At 49.4% G+C, this 11,725-nt stretch overlaps 1 non-coding gene across 1 annotated transcript; it reads left to right on the top strand.

Moving 5' to 3' along the window:
• Positions 1-10,278: 10,278 nt before the first annotated feature.
• Positions 10,279-10,352, top strand: trnar-ccu. Its single transcript has one exon. It is a non-coding gene; the product is annotated as a tRNA-Arg (tRNA).
• Positions 10,353-11,725: the final 1,373 nt, after the last annotated feature.

The following is an 11,725-nucleotide window of genomic DNA, read 5'->3' as shown; positions in this document are numbered from 1 at the left end:
AGAGGTCGATGGATCGAAACCATCCTCTGCTGTTTCTTCTTTAACTTCCAGACATGCCTGAGTCTCCAATAAAGGGCAGCATCCAAAGCCTGGTCATGAAAATCTTTGTCCTCTCTTTTTTGTCATTCATCTAGAAGACTTGGTGTGTGTATTTTAAAGGCCTCCTGAATGAGATGCAGAATTAAAAGGGTAAGTTGCCTAACAGCCCAAGTGGCATAATGGGAACGGCACTGGCCTCCTAAGCAAGGGGATTTGTGGCGTTCTAGGTCACTCTGGGGTGGTTACAGCAAGAGTGGCGACAGCGGAATGCGTAAGCTTGGGCCCCAATTAACCATCGAGGCTAGTATTGGATGAAACCATTCTCTGCTAAGAGTTTTTAACTTCTAGACGTGCCTGAGTCACACCAAAAAAGCGCGGAAACTTCCACAGCATGGTCGTTGAAAAGCTTGGTCCTCTCATGTGTTGTTCATCCAGAAGACTCTGTGTTTGTTATGTTTAAAGGGCCTCTCAAAACAAGATGTAGAATTGGTTTAAAAGGGCAAGTGAGCTGCCACAAAAACGCCCCAGTGGCTCATGGAAAATCCGGCACTGGTCGTTTTAAGCCGGGATTGTGTGTTAGAATCCAATCAGGATCACTTAAGCAGAGTGGCGCAGCGGAAGCGTGTGGGCCCATAACCAGATGGTCGAGGGATCGCAAACAAACCTCCTCTGCTTAAGATCTGTTTACACTTTGAGACGTGCCTAAATGCTTGAAGAACCAAGGGGCCACATCCACAGCTTGGTCCTTTCATAAGTAGTCGTTCATCCGCGAAGAATCTGTGGTGTATATTTTTTAAAAAGCTTCCTGAAGAAGATTGGAAGAAGTAAAAGGGCAGTTAGGCTGCTGCATAATAGCCCCCAGCGGCCCTAAAGGAAAAGCCACTGGTTCCAAGCAGGGGAGGTGTGTTAGAGTCCAAATCTGAATTCATCTACAGCAGGTGCGCAGACGGCGCGTGCTGGGAACCGTACTCAGAGCTTGATGGATGGAAACCATCCTTGCGATAGAGGTTTTGTAACTTCTAGAAGCGCCTGAGTGCTACAAAAAGGGGAACAGCTCGGTTCCTCTCATAGTAGTCGTCACAGAGGCCTGTCTGAGGTGTTTGTTTTAAAGTCTCCTGATAAGATGGAGAATTAAAGGGCAAAGTTACTACTGCCTAGACAGCCCCAGTGGCCTAATGGGTAAATATCAGCGCTCCATTCCAGGTGCTGTGGTCGTTCGTGTCCCACCTGCAAGGGTTTAAAGCGAGTGGGTGGGCCGCGCAGACGCAAGTGTAGCTGGGCCCCTAACCCACGAGGTCGTAGGATTTGAAACATTAGCTGCGTAAAGAGTCTTTTAACTTCCTAGATGCGCCTGCGTCCCCAAAAAAGGGCAACAGCCACGGTCTGAGTCGTGGGAAAGTGATTGAAAAGCTTGTCTCTCTAGTGTTCATCCAGGAGAAATCTGTGTTTGATCTTAAACGGCCTCGATCCAACGAAGCGGTAGAATTAAAAGGAGCAAGGTAGCGGCCCACAAAAACAGCACCAGTGGGCCTAATGGAAAAGGGGCACGGGGAAGTTCTAAGCCGCACAGGAATTGTGGGTAAGAGGCCTATCTGCGGATCATGAGCCGAAGAAAGAAGTGGAGGCACGTTGGCACAAGGCAACAATGCGACAGTGATGAGGACCCATAAAACCAAGAGGTACGACTGGATTGAAAACCATCCTTCTATGACTAAGACTCTTCAACTTCAAGGGACGTGCCTAAAATGCTTTAAAAAAAAACTGTTTGCAACATGAAAAGCTTGGGCTCTTAATAGTAGTTGTTCTCATTCAGCCTAGAAGATGTGTGTGTGTATTTTTTAAAGACTTCCGGAATAAGATATACGACTGTAAAAGGGCCCAGGAGTTAGGCTGCTGAGCCACCCCGCCCCAGTGGGCACTCATGGATTACTAGAAGGCAAGTGGCCATTCGAAGCCAATTGGGTAAATTGTGGCAGTTAGTTTCCCAGCAGTCCGATGAGGTACCAAGACAGTCATACCAGTGTTGACTGCATGCGCCCCAGCAGAGAAGAGTATGCACAGCCATGCTAAACCAAGAGGTTGATGGCTTGGAAAACCTCTCATCTGCTGTTTCTTCTGCTTAACTTCCAGGCAAGCGCCTGCGGTCTCTCTAAAGGAGAGTTCCGGTCACAATCACGCACACTGTCACTGAAAAGGATTTGGTCCTTTCATTTTTGTCAGTTACAGTCAGAAGATTTGGTGTGTGTAATTTTAAGGCCTACCTGACATGAGATTGCAGATTACAAAGCGGTCACAGTTGAGACCACACTGCCTAACCGAAGTAGCAGCAATAGTGGATCCTAAATTCGGCTAAGCGACATCTGCCGGATCCTAAGATTCTAGGCCTATGGTGGTGGGGTTCTGAAAGCAACATCCTGGAGTTGTGTTTAGCAGAGTGGCGTTTTGCATACCAACCCTGTGCCTTGGTGGAGCAGCGGCAAAAGAGTGACTGGGCCCCCCCCACCCAGAGGTTCGATGGAATCGATACCGCCATCCTTTTGGTAAGCAGTTTTTAACCTTCCGATTCGTGCCTGATCCTGAGTTCCCAAACAATAAAGGGAGCAACTTCCACAACGCCGCGAACCTAAAATTTGGTCGTAGAAAAGCTTAGGATACTCTATCGTAAGTTATTGTTCATCCAGAAGAAATCTGTTGTTGTTATTTTAAGGCCTCCTGCATAACCCAGATGTAGAATTAAAAGGGAATAAGGATGCTACCACAACACCAGCCCAGGAGCCCTAACTGAGTGGAAGGCACTGGCGTTTTTAATTTCCAGGGATGTGTGTGTTCATGAATCCAACAGATCACTTACAGCAGAGTGGCAGACCAGCGGTTAGAAGATGTGCTGGGCCATAACCAGAGGTCGATGGATCGAAATCTATCGCTGTTCGGCCTAGACTTTTTTAACTTTGGAGTGCCGTAATATGCTTTAAAACAAAAAGGTTAGCGGCAACATCCCACACGGTGTGGTCTACTTCATAGTAGTCATCAGCCAGAGACTGATGGTAAGTTTTACGAAAGCTCTCCTGCATAAGATGAAACGAAGTAAAAGGGCAAGTAGAGGGCGAATAATGCCCAGGGCCAAAAGGAAAGGACACTGGCGTTCCAAGCCGGGATGTGTGTTAAGAGTCCAATCCTGGAAATCACTCTACAGACAAGAGTGGCGACAGCGGAACCCGGCTGTAACGTGCTGGTCCCCTACAACAGATGGTCGATGATCGAAACCATCCTCTGGCTAAGAGTTTTTAAACTTCTCGACGTGCCTGAGTCCCTCAAAAAAGCGAGCAACTGTCCACAGCCCCTGCGTCGTAGGACGTTGAACGACCAGGCTTGGGTCCTCTCCTAGTTAGTTGTTCATCCGACAAGCCTGTATGTGTTTGTATTTTTAAAGCGCTCCTCTCAAACAAGATGTAGAATTAAAGAGGGTAGGATTAGCTGCCACAAATACAGCCCCCTTGGCCCTTATGGAAGAAAGGCACTGGCGTCCTAAGCCAGGGATTGTGTGTTAGAAGCCCAATCAGGCGATCGCACTTACAGCAGAAGGCAGCCGAACTGCAGGTAAGGGATCGAAAGAGAACGCCGCGCGGCTGCGTGGGTCCACATAACCGAGACATGCCTGGTCTCCACAAAGGCAGCATCCAAAGCCTGGTCATGAAAATCTTTATCCCGCTTTGTCTCATCTAGAAGACTGCAGTGTGTATATTCTTAAAAGGCCTCCTTGAATGAGATGCAGAATTAAAGGGGCAAGTTGCATACTGCCTCACAGCCCCAGTGGCCTAATGGAAAAGGGGCACTGGCCTCCAAGCCACACCGATTGTGTTAGGGAGTCCCATCTACCACGCCACAGCAAGCAGTGGCTTAAGAAGGTAGCGCAAGCTGGGCCCAAGTAACCCAGGAGGTTCCATGGATCTAAAACTATCCCCTGCTGGCGAGTTTTTTAACTTCTAGATCTGCCTGAGTCCCCTCGTGCTAAAGGGGCAACTCCGGACAGCCTGGAGCCTGTGTGGAAAAAGCTAGTCCCTACCTAGTAGCCTAAACTTCCTCCACTAGAAGATGAAGGTAGCCAATTGAGAGTACTACCTGTTGCAAGCAAGTGGGACAGTTCCGCTGTGCATCATCGCCCCCGCGCCAACAAAGGAAAACCGCACTGGCGTTCCACGCCTTGGGATTGTGTGTTAGAGTTCCCATCTGGGAAATCACTTACAGCAGGAAGGGGCGCGCGCGGAAGCGTGATTGGGCGTATTCGGAGCTTGCATGGCTGGATACCATCCTTGCCCTTGACTCACAGGTCAGCACTCGTTCGGTTACAGTTACATACTAGAGTTGAGGGCACTATACCTAGCCTTAAAAAAAGGGATCGATTGCAATAGCCGTGAAAAACGCTGGACTCCCTCGTCTCTACATTGATGTTTAGTTGTCCTCAGCCGCCTGTGTGTGTGATTTTAAAAGTACTATCGCCTCGCAGCTTATTCTCACTCTCTACGCACCTGTTTGTGTTTGCCTAGCCACTGTGTCCTCTCGAGTACACGTAACCTCGCTGCGCACTTGTCCACCATCGGGCGGCCTGTCCCTTGTCGCGCTGCACCCTCAAGCCCCAGTAATGGGGCGTAGTGCTGAATCCCCCGGACCACTCGGCCGTAGGATAGGAACTGCACACGGGCCACAGAGGGGTTCAAGTCCAGCAGGATTGATTTTACATATGCAGAGTGGCGCAAGCAGACCGAAGTCCTGGTGTAGGGCCATGACAACCCAAGAGGTTTGATGGTTATGCCTGGACAACTCTCTGTCTGCTGTTTCTCTTAGAGACTTACCAGGGAAAGCCTGTCGTCCATACAGGGGCAGATCCACAAAGGGGCCAGCACTTCCACAGCCTGGTCATGAAAACGTGTGTAGTTCCTCTCCTTTTTGTCATTCATCTAGAGAGTGACTTGGTGTGTGTGTATTTTAAAAAGAGCCTCCTGACACTGGAGTAGATGCAGAATTCATTACACAAGGGTAAGGTTGCCCTACCTGACCTAACGCAGCACGCCACCATGTCGCACGAATAATGGGATACGGGCTCACTGCAGCCCTCCTAGAGACAGGATGACCGTGGGGTGAGTCCGAAGTCGACCCACTTCTCGGGCGTGGTTTACAGCAGCATGTAGTGGAGGGCACGGAAGCTGTGCTGGGCCACCCCTAAACCTCAGAGGTCGCTGGATCGACACATACATCTCTGCTAAGACGTTAGTTCAACTTCTCGACGTGCCCTGCGTCCCCACAACATCGTATTAGCACAGGGGCACCTTCCCAGCCTATGGTCGTGAAAAGCTGGCACTCTCATTAGTATTTTGTCATTCACAGACAGGACTCGTGTTTGTCTTTTCAAGGCCTCCAACAAGTGTCGAACCCCCGCGGGCCAGTTAGCGCCAACAAACCGCCCAGTGCCATAATGGAAAGGCCACTGGCCGTTTAAGCCAGGGCTTGTGTCGGGTTCGAATCCCCTCAGGGATCCTTTACTCGTCCTGGCGTGGCGCCGCGGCCGCGTGGTCGTAACCAGGGGTCGCTGCTTCGACAACCGATTTGCTACGCTTACCGTTGCGGAGTGCCTAAACTGCTTAAAACGGGGGCGACACATCCACAGCTTGGGCCTCCTCATACGCGTCATTCCTCCCAGTGAAGCATCGGTGGTGTGTCAGTCTTCCACGCTTCGAAGACGATGACGCATTAACAACGGGCACGTCGCGCTGCCTAATAAGCCCCAGCGCCTCCAGGCACACCCGGCAGGGTTACGCAGGGGTGTGTGTTCGAGTCAAACTTGGAATCACTCCCGCAGCGTGGCGCCAGCGGCAGCCGTCGGGCCGTCTGTCAGCGGTGATGGCGGGAAACTTTGCTAAGACTCTTACTCAAGATGTGCCTAATGTTTAAAAAATGTGCAACATGAAAGCTTGTCCTCTCATAGTTGTTCATCCAGAAGCCTGTGTGTGTGTATTTTAAAGGCCTCCTGAATAAGATATAGAATTAAAAAGGGCAAGTTAGCTGCTGCACTTAGCCCCAGTAATCTTTACATGGATAAGGCACTGGCCTGGCCAGGATTGTGGGGTTCAAGTCCCAGCAGGATTGATTTACAGCAGAGTGGCGTGTAGCAGAAGAGTCCTGGGCCCATAACCCAGAGGTTGATGGATGGAAACCTCTCTCGCCGTTTCTTCTTAACTCAGACATATTCTATCTCACGCTGCGCCAGCACCACTGCGCCTTGGGTCAGTTTTATGCAATCTTTGGTTCCTCTCTCTTTTTTTTGTCATCCATCTAGAAGACTGGCGTGTATGTATTTTAAAGGCCTCCTCTGAAACGAGGATGTAGCAATCAAAAAGGGTAAGGTTTTACTGCCTAAATTGTTTCCGCGCGGCCCAATGAGCCACGCAAATCACCCGCTTCAGGAGACCGCAGGCCCAGTCCCATCCGTGCAGCTTCACAAACAGGGCCAGCCAGCCCATGGCAACTGGGGATGGGTCGGTTTGATCGAAAAACCATCCTCTGTTTAAAGAAAAGCCTTTCAACCCTGACGCGGCTCTGAGTCCCCTAAAGGCAACTTCTGGCGTTCAGCCTGTCGGTCCCTTCAGGCAGTTTGTTCCATCCAGTAAGAATCTTGCGTTTGTATTTTGTGAAAAGGCCTCTGGCCAGCCAGACATCACGCACCGCCATTTCGCTGACGCAAACAGCCCTGGTGGCCTAATGGAAAAGGCACTGGCGTTTTAAGCTCAGGGATTGTGTTAGGAATCCAATCAGGGATCACTCGCATATAGAGGCGGGCGTGAGCGGAGCCGCGGTTGGCCCAAGGGGAAACCCCAGAGGCTTCCGGGCGGATCTAAACCATCCCTCTGCTGGGCGACTTTTAAACTCTTTGAGGACGCGCCTAACGCCAAAAAGGGGCAACATCCACAGCTGTCCACAGCGTCATTCATCCAGTGAAGACTGTGTAAGTATTTTAAAGCCTTCCTGAATTAAGATGAAGAATTTAAAGGGCAAGTTAGGCTGTTTCGCATAATAACAGCCCCAGCGCTTGTTTTAAAGGGAAAACCGCACCATGCCTGGGCTCTGGGATTTCCAGGCGTTAGAGTCCACCTGAACTCACTTAGACAGCAGAGTGGCGCCAGCCGAAGCCGGTTTTGGGCCCTGCATTTCAGGAGCTTCAGACAGACGTCCAACCGCACAAAGACCCTTTGAACTGTGTTGACGTGCCTTGGTACCGTTTAAAAATGCGCAACATGAAAGCTTAATATCCCTTCCCCTATAGTTGTTCATCCAGCTCTCCAGTACCAACCCCTGAATAAGGATATAGAATTGCGCAAGGCAAGCGTTAGCTGCTGCACCTTAGCCCAGTGGCCTTAAGCAAGAATTGGCCTTCGGCCAGGCATTGTGTGTTAGAGCCCCAACGGGACACTTACAGCAGAGTGGGCAGCGGAGCAGGCGGGGGCCCAAACCAGGGGGTCGATGGTTTGGAAACCATCCTCTGCTAAGACTCTTTAACTTCAAGAGGGCCTAAATGCTTAAAAAAATGCAACATGAAAAGCTTGGTCCCCCATAGTTGTTCATCCAGAAGCCTGTGTGTGTATTTTAAAGGCCTCCTGAATAAGATATAAAATTTAAAAAGGGGCAAGTTAGTTGCACAGCCCCAGTGGCCTATGGATAAGGCACTGGCCTCTCGCCAGGGATTGTGGGTTCAAGTCCCAGCAGGATTGATTTCAGCAGAGTGGCGCAGCAGAAGAGTCCGGGGCCCATAACCAAGAGGTTTGGGATGGATGGAAACCCTCTCTGCTGTTTCTTCTTAACTTCAGACATGCCTGAGTCTCCACAAAGGGAGCATCCAAAGCCTGCATGAAAATCTTTGCCCCTCTCTTTTTGTCATTCATCTAGGCTAGAATCTGCGTTTGCATGGCCTCACCAAAACAACATTTCGCAGGAATTAAAGGTTACAAGTTAGCTGCCTGACAAAACAGCCCCAGCGGCCTACTGGAAAGGCACTACGTTTTGCCCAGGCACGGGTTAGAATCCAACTCAGTGGATCACTTATTGCCACGTTGCGCCATAGCCTGCCTTTGTGTTTTAGCCATCCACAACCAAGAGGTCATGGATCAAACCATCCCTCTCGCCAGCTATTGCAAACTCTAGACGGGGCTCTGAGTCCTCAAAGGCGGGGCAACTTCCTCCTACAGCCTGGTCGAAAGTTTGGTCCTCTATAGTATGCTTGTTCATCCATGAAGAATCTGGTGCTTTGTATTCTTAAAGGCCTTCAAAACCGTTGATGCGAACCAGTGCCGCCAGTTGCCACTAAAACAGCCCTGGTGGCCCTAATCCTTGCCGGAAAAAGGCGGCGCACCTTCCACTGCGTTTTTAAGCCAGTGGGATTGATGTGGTGTAGAGTCCTATCTGCGGATCACTTATTAGCAGCCTGAATGGCGAAGCGCTCTGGGGGACAACGGAACGAGGAAGCGGGGTAAATTCTTCGCGCCCATGAAACTCCTAGACTGGTCTATGCGCATCGGGTAAACCATCCTCTGCTTGAAAAATCTTTACTTCAAGCATGATCGCGGCATAATATATGCTGCGTTTAAAAAAATGGGCCAACATGAAAAGAGTGGTCCCTTCATATTTGTAGCTCAGCAATCCTGTGTGGGAAAACATCAGAAAGTGCCCCCTCTCGCCACCTTGAAATAAGACATGAAAGTCTTCTTAATGAGGGCAAAGTTAGTCTGCTCGCAACCATCCAGCCCCTTAGCTGCCTTATGATGAGGCACTCATGCTTTGCAAAGCCAGGGATTTCAGGCGGGCACATTCCCCAATCAGGATTTGATTCATTGAGTGGCGAGCGGCGCTAGCAGAAGGTGTCCTATGGCGTCCCGTGATTCCCAGGAGGTCTGATTGAATGCCTGTCGAACCATCTCTCTGACTGTTTCTTCTTAACTTCCAGACTGCCTGAGTCTCAATAAAGGACGGCTAGCATCCAAGCCTGGTCATGATAATTCTTTGTCCTCTCTTTTTGTCATTCAGCTAGAAGAATGAGTGTGTGTATGTTAAAGGCCTCACTGAATGGAGATGCAGAATTAAAAGGCGCAAGTAGCTGCCACCAAAACCTACGCTCCCTCCCCCCCATCCAGTGGCTCCTTAAATATATGCCCCCTTAGAATGAAAAAATACGAATAAAAAATATCTCCTACTCGCTAAACCAAAGACCTAATCCCTCACTCTCATCAGGGATTCCTCTAATGGATAAACACCTAATCTGCAAATTGGAAATAGGTTTGGATGTCCCCCCCGCAGCTCAGTTCGTGGAATAAAAAAAAATGTGGCTAAAGTGAACAACTGCCACTTGGAGCTGTCCACAAAACGTTCCGGCGACTGTCACTAAGCCACAAAGGAGGCGGATTGCGTTCTCAGTCTGTGCACTGTGGTTCTTAAACTTTAGACGGTAGATGTGCAAGTATCTGGGATCGACGGATATGTTGTCTAACAGAAGAAACAGAGTCTTCAGGCGCAATGCCGTGACCCATAGCGAGTCCCGAAATAAGATGTACCCCCCCGCCATGCTCCCCCTCGTACTGCTGAAAATAATACGGCCGATAACGACCTCCCATGATGTTGGTCAGTATGGGGATCTTGAAACCATCCTCTGGACTATAGACTCTTTAACTTCAAAGATGTGCTCTAAATGCATTTAAAAAAAATGTGCCAACAAATGAAAAAAAAGCTGGTCCTGCATCTAGAGGTGCGTTAATGCCATAAGCCTGCCAGCCGGTCCTGGTGATCGTGCGTATTTTAAAGGAATCCCTCCTGTACATAAGATATAGAATTAAAAGGCAAGTTAGCTGCCTGCACCCTAGACACCTAGGGCCGTATGGATAAGGCCACTGGCCTTCGAAGCCAGAGGATGTGGGCTGTCAAGTACCAGAAGGATGATTTACAGCAGAGTGGAGCAGCAAAAGAGTCCTGGCCCATAACCCAGAGGTTGATGGATAGAAAACATCTCTCTGCTGTTTCTTCTCAACTTCCAGACATAGCTGAGTCCTCAATAAAAGGGCAGCATCCAAAGCCGCTCTGTGTCGTGCAAATCTTTGGCCTCTCTTTTTTGTCGTTCATCTAGAGACTTGGTGTGTGTATTTTTAAAGGCCTCCTGAATGAGAGATGCAGAATTGTGTGGGTAAAAGCTGTCACTGCCTAACAGCCCCAGTGGCCTAATGGATAAGGCACTGGCCTCCTAAGCCAGGATTGTGGGTTCCTGAGTCCCATCTGGGGTGGTTTACAGCAGAGTGGCTTAGCGGAAGCTGCTAAGGCCCATAACCCAGAAGTCGACGGATCGAAACCATCCTCTGCTAAGAGTCTTAACTTCTAGACGTGCCTGGAGTCCCCCAAAAAAGGGGCAATCTCCACAGCTTGGTCCTCCCATAGTAGTTGTTCATCCAGAAGAATCTGTGTTTGTATTTTAAAGGCCTCAAACAAGATGTAGAATTAAAAAGGGCGTTAGCTGCCGAAACAGCCCCAGTGGCCTAATGGAAAAGGCACTGGCGTTTCTGGCCAGGGATTGTGTGTGTTAGAATCCCAAGCATGGGAGCATTACAGCAGGTGGCGGCAGCGGTGCGGAAGCGTGCTGGGCCCATAAACCAGAGGTCGATGGATCGAAACCATCCTCTGCTACGACTTTTTAACTTTGGAGACGTGCCCTAAACGACTTTTATAAACAGGCGGCAACATCCACCGCTTGGTCCTTCTCATAGTAGTCGATTCATCAATGTAAGACTGTGTGTAAGCATTTTAAAAGCTTCCTGAATAAGATGAAGAAGCAAAAGGGGCATAGTTCTTAGGCTGCTGCATAATAGAAGCCCCCGCGCGTCTAAAGGAAAACGTGCTACTGTGCGATTTCCAAGCCTGGGATTGTGTAGTTGAGTCCAATCTGGGATCACTTACAGCAGAACAGCTGGTGCAGCCGAAGCTAAGTATGGGCACGTGATACAAGAGCTTGATGGATGGTGAAACAATCTTCTGCTAAAAAGCGTTTTTTATAAAAAACTGTAGAAGACAGAAGCGCCCTTGAGTGCTTAAAAAAAGGGGCCACAGCCTCGGGTACTTCCTATAGTAGTCGCTCATCAAGAAGGGCTGTATGAGGTTATTTAAATTGTCTCATGGATTAAGATGAGAGAAATTTGAAAAGGGCAAGGAGTTACTACTGCCCATAAGCACGCCCAGTGGCCCTATACCGGGTAAATCCCCGCCCTAATACTTCTAGGTGGTGTGGGTTCGTGTCCAATCTGCAAGGGCTTACAGCCAGAGTGGCGCAGTGTTTGAAGTGTGTTGGGCTCCATAAACCCAGAGGTTTCGTATGGATTGAAACCATCCTCTGCTGGAAGAGTTTTTAACTCTAGATGCGCCTGGAGTCCCCAAAAGGGGCAACATCCACTGTCTGGTCGTAAAAAGCTTGGTCCTCTCATAGTTGTTCATCCAGAAGACTCTGTGTTTGTATTTTAAAGGCCTCTCAAACAAGATGTAGAATTAAAAGGGCAAGTTAGCTGCCACAAAAACAGCCCCCCAGTGGCCTAATGGAAAGGCACTGGCGTCTCTAAGCCACGGATTGTGTGTTAGAGTCCTATCTGGGATCACTTCCTTACAGCAGAGT

The sequence above is a fragment of the Cyprinus carpio genome, chromosome A25, assembly GCF_018340385.1.
Source record: "Cyprinus carpio isolate SPL01 chromosome A25, ASM1834038v1, whole genome shotgun sequence".
Lineage (NCBI taxonomy): Eukaryota > Metazoa > Chordata > Actinopteri > Cypriniformes > Cyprinidae > Cyprinus > Cyprinus carpio.
This window is presented reverse-complemented; position numbering and strand designations above follow the sequence as displayed.